At 38.1% G+C, this 13,824-nt stretch overlaps 1 long non-coding RNA gene across 1 annotated transcript in view; it reads left to right on the top strand.

The window, feature by feature from the left end:
• LOC125107684 (uncharacterized) overlaps positions 1 to 5,401 on the top strand; it is a 60,879-nt gene extending 55,478 nt beyond the window's left edge. Inside the window, exon 6 of the long non-coding RNA XR_007129634.1 lies at positions 5,038 to 5,401. This is a non-coding gene — a long non-coding RNA (uncharacterized LOC125107684). The remainder of the gene's footprint in view (positions 1 to 5,037) is intronic.
• Positions 5,402 to 13,824: the final 8,423 nt, after the last annotated feature.

Raw genomic sequence — 13,824 nt, 5'->3', positions numbered from 1 at the left:
CGGCAGTCATCTAAATCTGTGATTAGTAAAATATATATATATTTTACTAACCTATAAATATATATGCATATATGTATGTGTGTGTGTGTGTGTATATATATATAATATATATATATATACATATGTATATATATTATATATATAAAACATTCTTTTTTCATACAAAATGTAGTTTGGTAGTTTGTATCTTTCCAAACACGGGACCCAAGAGATGACAATAACAAAAGGAGTTCTTGAGGGTGACAATATTGGAAATTACTTAGAAGTTATTCTAAGGAAGTAATTGAGAAAAGTGTGGCCACAAAACAATTTATCCCAGCCCTGACTATAAGGAGAGAAATTTAAAGCCACATGAAAGACCAGTAACAGAAGATTTGTTAGTAAATGATGACACACATGTATAGTGCAAATACCAAGCACTTATTAAAGGGTGCTGCAGATGCGAATTTATCGGAATGGAAAAAATGTTCATAATATCTTACTAAGTGAGAAATAACAGGTTACAAAGCAGTTTAATGATGAACGTAAACCAAAAGAGAGGTTGTCTCTAGATGGTAGGGTTGTGTGTGTTTTATAATTTTTATTTGATTTTCTATAACTTCTAACTTTTCTTTGTGTTTTTGTAATAAGGAAAAAAATGAAGTGAAAGATAAAAAAAAATAGTTATCATGACCAGGAGAGATGGGAAGATCATGATGCTAACCAATAGGTAGATATATGATCATCAAAAATGTAAATAAGATAGAATAAAATATTGTTGAAATAAATAGGTAGTGAAGTTGAGATAATCCAAAGTGTGGAATCTGGTTAATCCAGGTCTTTGCTCCTCTTGTCTGAAATTTTCTCCCCATAGCCCACACCTACTCCCACATTCAGGAAGCTTTCTCTGACTTCTCTAGCCCTGCTTTTGAAAATTCCTTTGGACTAATTTTCAGAATCACATTAAACATTTTGTGCTTTTTTAAGGTGGCCACATTTAATTTTGTGCTAATGTTAGCTTTTTTCCCTCTTATTCTCCAACTGTTTTGAAGACCTTTTAAATATCCTTATAGTTTTGTTTTTTCTGTGGGCCTTATCACCTGACATGGGTCTCACCACTATATGGACCATAACCAGGCCAGTACCCTGCACGTCATCAGCATTCGATAAACACCTGTCAAGGCTGTCTATGTGACCTTTTCCTTTTTACCAGACTATAAATATCTTGTGGTATGGGTCATGCCCTGCTTATCTCTGCACCTCCTTTGGTGTCTTAGGCTAACTTAAGCAAATAACAGCTCAATAAATATTGGTGAACCAAATGAATGACCAAATTATAAGGCCTGACTTTGGCTTCTTTTATGTTTACTAGCCAGTTCTAAACCATTGCTGTCTCTCTTTAGCTCAGAATTTCTCAAGAGAGGGGCAGTTTTGCTCCCCAGAGACATCTGGCCATGTCTGGAGACTTCTTTAAATGTTCTGACTAGGGGCAGGGCAGATGTTACTGGCATCTAGCAGCTAGAGACGAGGCACAATGTGGACCATCCTACAATGCAGAGGACAGACTGCCCCAACAAAGGGTTACCCAGCCCCAAATGTCAATAGTGCAGGGAGGCTGAGAAGCCCTGCTTTTGCTGTGGATGTCCCTCTAAAAGTCATCATTACACCACATTCATTTTTCCTTTCCTCTATCCCTCCCAAACACACACATAGTGTTGAGTGAGTCTCCACAATTAAAATGAGAAGTCTGCAAGCCTGGTTTTGTCATCTATTTACTGAAGGATAAGACCTGCCTCATCTACCTTTCAGCATTATTGTGAGGGTAATATAAAAGAATAAATCTTTAAATGCTTTTAGAAGCAGATGGAATATATTAAGAAGCGCTGCCAAGATACATACTGAGGGGGAAATGGGATATTTAGTAGAACATGAAACTCATTCCCTCACCAACAGACACATTGACTTTCTATTCCAAGTCATCCAATAAGTATTAATTAAGCACTATTTATATAGAATAAAAAAATGCTACTAGTTTTTTTGACAGAAATCATGCAATTTTATAACACGAAGGTAAAATTGAAATCATTTCTGAGCTCTAGGCAACTAGAAATATTTTTGTTAAGCTGGAAAATGCTTTTTAAATTTCTCTATATGGCATGAAGCAGGGTGGCAGAGGGTGGCTGAGTTAAACCCAGAACTTCTTACAATGTCCATATAATCAGACAGCAGTCACTTTTGTTGAAAGTTTTGCTGGTCATATTTATGTGAACTTTGTCTCTTTTGGTTTGGCTCCCAATAATCCAAAGCCCTTGAATTCTTAATCTATGGATCATAATGTGTTAAGAGATCCATTCCAAGGAACTGACCAAAGTAAACATCAGAATGTACTGAATGAAGGGAATTCTCAGAACTTAAGAATTTAAATCTCAAACAGAACATAACAACGTTGAAAGGCATGAGAAATTGTTTTTAAAGTAAAGTACACACGTTGACTCTTTGGTCAGGCTCCAAAGTGTTGATTTGCTGTCAAGATGGCCTAAAACATGCATGATTGTGTCTCAAGGAAGCTACTGCCCACTTGATCCTATAACTACAGAACCATGATTTTCTGCACATGCTTAAGAGCCATGTTGGGTTTTCCAATTTTTTTTTCTAAATTTATGGCCACTGGGTTTTACAAATTGGGCCCCTGTGAGAACATGAGCCAGCTGGGAAACTCTGGAGGAAGAATAGATGTTTTAAAATGTCTACAGGAAAATAAAGTGCCAAACACACTTAAGATAATTTTGAGTCAAAAGCATAGTTGCGTGAATTGATAACTTTGTCATCTGCTCAATGAATATTTATAGAATGACTTTTAGGTAAATAAAGCAAAAGTAAGGTGTTGTGTTAGAGACAAAGAAGTAAAGAGCTTGGAACCTATCTGGGAACATACATGCATGAAAATATGTCATCTGAGATATGTCATCAGACAAGGAATGGGATGTGTCAAGTCCGCAACAAAGGGAATAATTTCTATAGGTGAGAGGAAAGAAGTCATGAGATATAGAGTGACAAGAAAGGCTTCATGGGGGGATAAGGGACTTGGCCTTGAGTGACAGGTAGACTGGTCATGTGAAAAGAAAAGAAAGGAAAAACATTTTTGAGAAGAGCACTAATGAGAGAAAAGATACAGAGGTGGAAATTCATTAGTGCATTCAAAATAAGCATCATTAATGTTATTTTTATATCCAAGATGCTATGCTGACTTCCGTGGATACAAAACTGAATTAACCACACACTGTACCTTCATAGAGTACCCAGTCTAGTTTGAGGACAACAAATAGCAGAACTGTAATGCAGTGATCTCTGAAGTGAGGTGCAAACCCTCCAGGAAATGTGCAAGATGATCTGTTGGGATACAGAGGAAAACAACAGATTTTCTAATTATGTTTATTCTTAACTTAATCATCTTAATTTACATATATTCTAGATATATAAAAATGTACTACTATAGTAGTGTGTTTACATAATTTATAAATAACTATGCATATATTAAGGATGAGTGCTTAAAAATATTTGCTAATAATAATGCAAGATGAGAAACTAGTGGAGTCCTGCTGTGGTGGTATACTTGTCACACTGGAAGTACAAACAAATCCTGTGGGAATCTAAACCCTTGAGGTTGGACAATGTCCACATGGGACAGGAGGAAGGGGTGCTGGATGAAGGTAAAGAAAGTGGTACCAGTTTGGATACAGGGGACAGAATTGGGACAACATGTGGGAGTCATGAGTAGCCTGATCTCAGAAGAGCAAATAGATGATATAGATGGACTGTGGGGGCTAAAATAGGCTGTGCAAGGGCAAATTCTCATCTGCAGAAGAGTAATGTGTCATTCAAAGTCTACAGATTCTAGCTAGAGAAGAGTTAGTCTATAAGAAGGCCAAGGTTGTCTGCTTTTTGCAAGTTTGCTGATTCGAAACCAGATACAGAAGTCTGTTTAGAGTAAGTTAAACATTCATGGTTCCTATCCTTTGGAAACTTACATCCACAAACTGATATGCTCTATTCAAGAGAGAAGACTTCCTTTAAGAAACTACATAGGACCACCAGGTGGTGGGTATTGTAGAGGGCACGGATTGCATGGAGCACTGGGTGTGGTGCAAAAATAATGAATACTGTTATGCTGAAAAAATAAAAAATTAAAAGTGAAAAAAAAAAAAAAAAGAAACTACATAGGACTGAACTACTCTAGCCTGTTCCTACCCAATTAGCCATGCTTTGAACAGAAGACACCTCCAAGGGGAAATCATCCCTGATGTCTATTAATGTCCCTGTGATTTTCCAGATCAAAGACTATAGACACATCAATCCCCATTCCTTCTACTTGAGTTAGGTATATTCTTTAGTGAAATTTGACATTCCCCCATTATCTGTGGGTTAGCCTTAATGTGTATGTGGATGAAAATCACGTTACAAAATACTGCATGGAAGCACAGAGGAACCACTGCTAAACACCTTTATTCTGTTAGCATGGAATATGAGAAGAAGTTCTAGCAATGAGCGCTGGAGACAGAGACAAAGTCTATAGTTTGAGATGCAATTACATGGCAGAGCACCACATTGTTAGAGTAATTATGCTGTGCTAATACTATAATAATACTATTGCGTGTTAAGACACAGAAAGAAACCACTGTTACTTGTGGCTGCTGGTTTGCATGGCTGCTAATATATTAAATGCATTATATTCATTAACTTCTAATTTCAACTAGAACTCACAAGCCTCATAAGCACAATTAGAATACAGATTATCATCAAGGTTGTTTTACCTGCTACCCTACTATGAAATTCTTTTGGCTGTTAGTAAGGAAAAGAAATTCCTGACTTAGAGCTTTCAGCTGGTAAGTACCTGTGGCCTCAGGAAGCAAAAAGTTAACAGAGAGGCAACTCCAAATTCTTCTAGAATGAATCCTTGAATTTTCATGGCCTACCATGAAAAGAAACCATTCCCTAAGAAAAATGAAATGTTAATAAATCCTTGGTCATCATCATAATGTAGGTGAAACTTTTCCACAGGGAAGTACAAGAATTCTACTAAGATTCTTCTCTATCAGACATCACAATGGAGAACACTCAGAAAGTCACTAAACGTTCCTGTAAGGATAGAAGTGGCTCCAACAGACTGACTCCATCTCTCAATGTCAAAAGGACTGAGCCAGTAAGACCACACTGGGGAAGAAGGAAAAGAGCACAAACTGGAGTTCAAAGGTGCATTAGGGACGTTTCAAATTGTTTGTATAAAATGGAGCCCAACAATTAGAACAAAATAAAATTACACCATGGAGGATTATTTAACCCAAAATTTAAAAAAAAAAAAAAAAAGATCTATCAGCTTTCAAGTTTAACGCACTAGCATTCTCTGGACAGGAAAGGTATATAAGTTTAAAAAAAAATTTTTTTTTAAGATTTTAGTTATTTATTTGACAGAGAGAGATCACCAGTAGGCAGAGAGGCAGGCAGAGAGAGAGGAGGAAGCAGGCTCCCTGCTGAGCAGAGAGCCCGATGCAGGGCTTGATCCCAGGACCCCGAGACCATGACCGGAGCCAAAGGCAGAGGCTTTAACCCACTGAGCCACCCAGGTGCCCCAAGTTTTAAAAAAATTTTTAAAAATTAACCTAAATGCTTTTACTATATTGTTCTCAGTGATAAGAGAAAGAGGCATCTTTGCTTTCTCTCAATTCAGATATTACTTTTGCTTCATTTATCACCTGTCTGAAATTTCTTGAATGCCTTTCTCTAATTGATAACATAGGAATCCATTAATGTGTCTCAAAGACAGCTGGACCACCCTAATAATCTACTAGGGGAACTTTAAAGTTATAGTTAATCAAATGTAATTTCATCTGGAAAAGTTCTAAGTTCTTATTAGAGCACATAATAAAAAACAGACTAGAATCTGGCACTTTCCTTAGTGGGGCTTTGATACTCAAATTTCCTTTTTTATTCTAGCCCCCAAATAGTATCTTAGACTACAGGATGCTGATCTAGGTTTGGGGCTATGATTATCTAAGCTAGCTGTGTCATTATCAGTTATTTGAGAAGGTTACATTATCCAATTAAATATGTAACATTGTCATAATTTATACTGTAGATGTAATTTACATTACATCCATGGATTGACAGATGATAGTTGAGCATAGAGATAGATGAATAAATGCCATGAGAAGCATGATAGTTTGTGCACTTCATAAAAAATGAACTCCTGTAAAGTCACTGTGTACATACAAATGATAGCAATTGTTAATGTGTATTCAGCCACAAACACTCAGCCTTCATTTTCTTATTCAGATAAAATTCAATCCTCACATTAAATGAGTGAGTTAACCACATAAAGTGGTCTAAATTTTCCAGAAATACATCCCTTATATACTATGGTATGGATAATTTTAGTCCATATTTTTTTTTATTTTTCTGTCTTTAGTAAATGAAAATGTAATGCCCTTCAGCCATGGCATGAAAAAAAGTCCAGTGCTGGCTATTAATAGTAAATGTGTACTGTCCATGGAATTTATGAGCTGGAAATACCTTTAGAGATAATCTAGTCTAAAGTCCCATCCAAGGGAGAAATTCCCAGTAGAACATCCTGGACAGGAGAGTGGTGTCAGCAAGATGGTGGACATGAGGTTTTTTCCTGACTTCTCCCCCACCCCTGCCCCAAGAAGAACTGCTAACAGCTATTGAAAACAAGGCACCACCAACAGAGAAAATCCTAGAAAAAGGGGTGAGGCCGAAGCACCTCCACACCACAGAGAAAAAGACAAGCTATATTAGAAGGGTAGGAGAAACAGCTATATGTTGATTAAATTGCCCAAGCCAGCACAGCACCATATGGAGAGGTCTCCCCTGTTCCTCCAGTGAAAAAGGAGAACCTAGGAGGACAACCAGCCTCCTTCAGTATTGTGGATCATTTTGTAGGAAGCCCTACTCTGATAATATACCATGGGGATTGCAGGGGAATCTGCAGGGCTCAATCACTGGGAATCTGTGACAGAGAAAAATGGGCAATTAAAAAATGGGTGAAGGACCTGAATAGACATGTCTCTAAAGAAGGTTACAAAGGCCAACACATACATAAAAAGATGCTCAATATCATGAGTCATTAGGAAAAGGCAAATTAAAACCACAAAGATTCAACCTCTCATGTATATTAAAATGGACATGATTTTAAAAAATAGATAATAAATGTTGGTAGGGATATGGAGAAAAGGGAACCGTGATGCACTGTTAGTGGGAATGTAAATTGGTGCAGCCGCTATGGAAAACAATATGGAGATTCCTCAAAAAATTAAAAATAGAATTACCATATGATCCAGCAATTCCACTTCTGAGAATATATCCTGAGGAAACAAAAATACTAACGTAAAGAGATATCCGCACCCCCATATTCATAGCAGCATTATATACAATAGGCAATACATGGAACCAACCTAAGCATCCATCAAACTATGAAGTATATATCTACATAGTGGAATATAATTCAGCCATAAAAAAAATAAGGAAATCCTACCATTTACGACAACAGGGATGGACCTTGAAGATACACTAAATGAAATAAATCAGATAAAGAAAGACAAATTCAAATACACTATGATATAAATAAATTATGATCTCACATATGGAATCTAAAGGATCTTTTTCCTTTTCTCCTTTTTTTTCTTTCTTTTCATTGTGTCTATATGAAAAAATGGATGTTAGTCAGACCTACTGTGGCAATCATTTCAAAATACGTGTAAATCAGACCATCATGCTGTATACCTGAATATACGTGTGCAATGATGTATGTCAATGATTTCTAAATAAAACTGGAAAAAAATAAAAATAAAGGTGAGTAAGAAAAACAAATAACCCCAAACATCCTGAACAGCTGTTTCTCCTCTCTGTCTAAACCTGCTAGTAACCTGGAAAGACCCGAGCAGAATAGCTCTTCCACTCAAGGCACCTCTGTTTCTTCTAAATTCTTTCTTTTGGGGGGCGATGTGCATTCTCATAACTTCTTGGTTGCCTACCAGGCTAGTAAATTGGTGACATTGCTCTTTAAGGGGCCCAGGCTTGATTCTAGTGACTGCCACTTTCATGTGTGGTCCGTCCATTACATGAGGACCAGAGCAAGATGGAAGAGCCAAAGATCATCCTGAGTATCAAAGCTGTTGTCCACATATATCTGAAAACTTTCGTTGGTGTGTTGCTTCTAACACTGTGACCTTTAACAGGGATAAATACAAAGCTGGAACACAATTCAATAAACCAATGACATTAAAAACAGTAGAAGAGACTTGACTCAGCAGAGAAGTATTAAAAAAACCTCTTTTTTCCATTCAGATTTCAGATGGGAAGGCTGCACCTAATTAAAAATAATTAATGAGAAACCGCATGTGAATCTGTAGTGTGACATGGCCAAAAATGTCTGAACAATCTTAGTCTGGTATTAATAGAAACATAATTTTCTGGAAGGAGGGAAATTAGATTATTACCTGCTGGGTTTTTTTTTTTTTTTTCCTAAATCATAGTCAAAATGCATCCTTGAACTCTGCCCTATGGGCCTTTTGGTAAACTGAATGTTTCTGGAAGAGAGCGATCAGGATGGTAAAGAATCAGATACACAAAGAGAACTCTGGTGGTTTAACCTGAAGAAGGAAGACTAAGGGTCATGCTGTGGAAGAAGAATTGGCCTCAAGAGCAGAGAATCAGGGGCACAGACAAAAACTACAGGCAGTCAGATTTCAGTTCCCTGCAAAGAAAGAACTTTCAATGCAGAAGTTACTCAGAGTCTGGAATGCTTTTTCATCAAACACGAGGAGTCTTCCAGTATCGATGGTGCTCAAACACTGTCAGACGTAGTTATGATGGAAGTGTGGTTGAAGAAAGCAAGCTTTGGAAACAGAGAATCAAATGTTTATTGAATGCCTACTACCTGCCAGTCCCTGGGCATCCAACCTCCACGAAATAAGACACATACGCTGTATTCAGAGTTGATCATCATATTGGAGGAGGGTTGGACTAAAAACTCTTTAAAAAGTTTTCCTTTAGGGTGCCTGGGTGGCTCAGTGGTTGAACCTCTGCCTTCGGCTCAGGTCATGATCCCAGGGTCCTGGGATAGAGTCCCGCATCAGGCTCTCTGCTTGGTGGGGAACTGCTTCCTCCTTTCTCTCTCTCTCTCTCTGCCTACTTGTGATCTCTCTCTGTCAAATAAATAAATAAAATCTTAAAAAATTTTTTTTTCCTTTAGTCCTGACAGTCTATGATATTATTAGTCGAATAAGCTCTATTATACATAGTATTGCCCACAAATGAGAAAATGTGTCAAATGTGACTTTATATATACTTCAGGGAAAAAAAGCTTTTTATAGCATTTGATCTTTGATTCAACATTTATTGAATGCCAGTTATGTGCTGGGTACTGAGGTGCCCTATAAGGAATAACCAATCTGAAAGATGTTACGATCTGTAATTTTAACCACTCTGTAAAGCCTGTTTCCTCCAGTACTTTGCCAAGTTCAGAGCCACAACACCAATATCTAGGATGATCATATAATCTATTTTCCAAATTAGGACGTTTTTGAAAGTGAAAAGGGTGCTATTAATAATTTCATTGAGACAACAGGTGTGAAAAGGACTCTCCAGACTAACTAGGACATCTGGTCACCCTATTAATAAGCCTCTAGGGCAGAGGGAAGCCCAGGCCTTCTGAGAAGAATAAATCATCTTTGAAGCTGAAGAGGCAGACTGGGTATCAACTGGTTTGTCAACCCAGCTCCTCCCCACTTTGTCCATTTCAGAAATGTGATTCTTAGTCACTCTCGATTCATCCACAAGTGGGCACCAGACCCAATCAGAGTCTGTCCCTAAGATATTTTTAGAACTGACCCTCTTGAATGGTGACAACTACAAGATATAAAACTTAAGTGCTATTGGTGAGGGAGTGGTCTACGTAGAGAGAATGAAGTCAATGCAGAGGAGCAGTTGAAAAAGAATGCCAGCATGCCTGACTCCTTAGTTTCAGTTTTCCTGATGCTCTGTCTCTACTGCATACCAGTGCTGCCTGGGATTTGGTTGTTCAGACTTTTCTTTATGAGAGTAATACCAATGTTCTTCTAATATTTTTCCCTTTCTGCTTTAGCTAGTTTGAGTTGGGTTTATAGTACTTTCAATCCAAATAGCAATAACTAGTCCAAGTTACAAAGAAATAATTTAAGTGGAAAAGATGGCTCCCTTGAAGTTTGTCATCTGACTGTCATCTGTAGGTTTGGCTTTGTTGTAGTTTCCAGGACAGAAGCTGTTTAAGCAACTCTGAAGCTTAACATCTGTTCTTTGTTCTTCACCCAATCCCAACCTTGAGAATATATTTGACAAATGTGCTCTTACCTGGCTTGAGACCCTCCTCATCTTTGCCATTAACTGATGTCATTGGGTGTATTTCCTGGTCCCTGTTCCTGAGTGTCTGTTCTGGTAACTTATACCTAGCACAGTCTTTCCCAAGTTAGGGTGACTGCCATGACTTTAACCACTTCCTTCCCTAGGGATTAATCTCTTCAGCTATGAATGTGGTCCTGTTAGCTGCAAAGGATGCTTATTAGTCCTTATTGTACTTGCTCTCTCTGATGCATTAACACTGCTGACTGTGTACTCTTTCTTGACTTTACCTGTTCTTTTGATTTCTATGACATGGATTTCTTCCCATTCCTGCCTCACTGTTCTAAGCACTTCTTAATGTTTTCTGAAACCATCTCTATTTTGTCCTTTACGGAAATGTTAGACATCTTGGAGGAGCCATCTATTCCCTCTTCTTCCCTATTCTTCCTAGACAGTTTAGTTGAATCTCTTGGTATCGACTGCCATCAACTGAGCTGACTCTTAATTCTACTTTGCCTAGGCTATGTCTTTCTTGAGCTCCTGATTCATAAGTCCAACTGTCTGTTGGACATTTTCTACTGAGGGGCCCATTAAGTGCATCAGCTAAGAGCAGCCCAAATTAAATTCACTTTTTTCCCCAGAAAACTAATCTATTTCTGATATTCTCATTTTCTTCTAATAGCATTATTATTCACCCTGGTACCTGAAACAGAAACCTGGGAGACTGTTCTACATCCTTCCACTACCCGGCACCACGTTTTAATTCACTATGCTCTATTTATTCTACCTCCCACTAATTCTTTTTATCAGTTCTCAGTGCCAATGCCTGATGGTTTTACTCCTTTCTTTATTTAATTATTGCAATGATAACTTAAATGCATTTTCTTCATCTATTCCCACCTCCTTCAAATAACCTTTCATGCTGCCATCCTAATATTTATGAAATATTCTCAAATTCAGAATTCTCCAATGACTATTATCTACAAAACAAAGTACAAACTCTTCAGTAAGGCATACAAAGTCACTCTTGATCTCTTCTAGCCACACTCCCTAGACCCTCATTCCAACACTTCTATCAGTCATGTATGGAAGACCAGCCCCCTAAACAGTTTGTCTTTTTCTTAATGGGTTACTCTGTATTATCCTTCTGTGGAGGTCATAAAACACTATTCAGCTGTACTTGGTTCTTCTGGAATGTAGACTCTCAGTTTGTTCCTTCTTGAAAACAACATAGTGAGAAGCTCATGTCCCATGGAGAGACCACATAAAGATGTGCAGGACCAGCTGAGTCCAGCACTGGTATCAAACATGTTAAAAAAAAACCTTCTATATAATTCTAACCCCAGCTGTCTGAGTCACCCCAGCATCCCAGCTGAGGCCCCAGACATCATGAGGCAGAGATCAACCATCCCTGCTATGCCTTATCTGAATTTCTGACCCATAGAATCAATGAGCATAGTAAGAGGATTGTCATTTTATATCACCAAGTTTTGGGTAGTTTGTTACACAGCAACAGATACCTGAAAGACCCAATTATGATATCATTTAGTTATCTGGGCTATCCAATATTAGAATAGTTTTCTTTACCTTCCACAGTTTCTCCCAGGTTATAGCTGTATAGTTCGTAACTGTTGCTTTCATGATGAGTATATTTGATTCTTTTTTTGTTTGCCCAGTGCCTAGCACACAGAAGATTTGCGATGAATATTGCTGATGAGGTCCCTGAACCTTCTTCCTATCTAGTTACTCATTACTGCATTGTAGGCACCCAATGAGACCTTTTCCCACTCTATATTTTATTCTCAGTTGCTGGTAGTTGACGATTGGGTCACCTTTGCCTCTCAAAATAAGTCCTTCGGCAACTACTGCCCCAGAAGTTCACTCAGACCCTTGCCCAGTCTAATTTCAATTCAGTTTCTCCCTAGTGAGCTCTAGGTAATTATGGAAGGCTTGGCAGGGGTCCTGAGAAATGCCACAGCTCCATACCTAATGGCATAAGGAAAAGTGTGCGAGAAAAGCATTCATCTTCTGAATACCAACTGTGTGTCAGGATCTGTGCTAGAAGGGCTCCATGTATCTGACCTAATCCTCTCAGCAACCCCCGAAATAGACATTTCAATTTCCATCTTATAGATGAAGAAGCTGAGTTTCAATAAAGTTCAGTAATCTACATGGGGCCACTTAGCTCGCAGAATGGAAGATCAACCCCAGCTTGCTTGCTCCAAAGCTGCTATACTTCCTACATGTCATCCATACATTTTGGAATACTCCTATCAGAAGGACTTGGCCTCTGAGAGGGTTGATGGATAAAGTTTCACAAGTCAAATTTTCTTTCATTGATTTTAACCACAAAGGGGACTGATCCTCTGATAAAATGCCAAGTGTCTAGAAACAACATCAATCAATAATATTTCAGGATGCATATGTTTATTCAAGGACAGGTCTGACTGGGAAGGGGATTAGGGAAGGGAGTGGAAGGAAGGAAGGAAGAGCTCACAGAAGGCCCTGAGGAGAGAGGATGGACTTGTCTTAAGGTGAAGTCAGAGGGAAACTGCAAGAGAGAAGGCCTGGAATCTAAGACAAAAGGCCTTTCCCTGGAGACTTGGGTGGGGTCGTGTCCTGGGGAAGATCAGAGGATCTAGGACATCCTTTTGTATAATATAGACAGGAAACTGCAGACTTCTTTTACCTCTGAGCAGAGGAGCTTTAAAACTGTGCTAAACCAAAGACTACAAAGAAATGTCCTCAAATGAAACTTGGTTGGTAGGATTTTATTTTTCGGTCTCATTAATGTTCATTTTTCATCATTCTTTTTACTTACATGTAAATTGATTTTTAAAAAAATTTTATTTTCGTGGTTGTCAAAAGTCTCACTGCACAGCAAAGTTGGGATCAGGATCAACTTCTATTTCTTTTCCATTAAAATCAATATAATTTTAGTGAAGGACAGTTGATTAGTATTTTAGAAAAAAAGGAGAAGAAAAAAAAGACTCCCTTTTCCTAGGCATCATTGATTCATGCCTGAGCCAAAGAATTACCAAAGGCCCTTCTCTGTTTTTCCTGTTGAGTAAGTCCTGGGATTCTGGGTTAAGCTGCTACTTTGATGCCATTAAAAAATCAAATGTAAGTGCATTTTGACAACCTACAGTGTGACTAGCATGCTCTACCTGCATACAAATCATCAACCTATATATGCAGTGCATGAGGAACTCGGAAACAAGATCACATGTTTGAAGTCTGGATTCAGAGGTTGCTTGAGAAGAACTGTTTATATAAAATTAGTGGGTTTCCTTCTAAGAGCGGACTCATTCCTCTGCATTAAAGTTATAGTTATTCCAGGGCTCATGCTGGGGCTTTTTCATAGTTGAGTGAAGATGTGTTTTTCCATTTTAAGAAACACACACACACACACACACACACACACACACACACACAAACACACACACACTCTAG

This window comes from Lutra lutra, chromosome 8 (genome assembly GCF_902655055.1).
Source record: "Lutra lutra chromosome 8, mLutLut1.2, whole genome shotgun sequence".
NCBI classification, from domain to species: domain Eukaryota; kingdom Metazoa; phylum Chordata; class Mammalia; order Carnivora; family Mustelidae; genus Lutra; species Lutra lutra.
The sequence above is the reverse complement of the archived record's forward strand: the minus strand, read 5'-3'. Positions and strand labels throughout refer to the sequence as shown.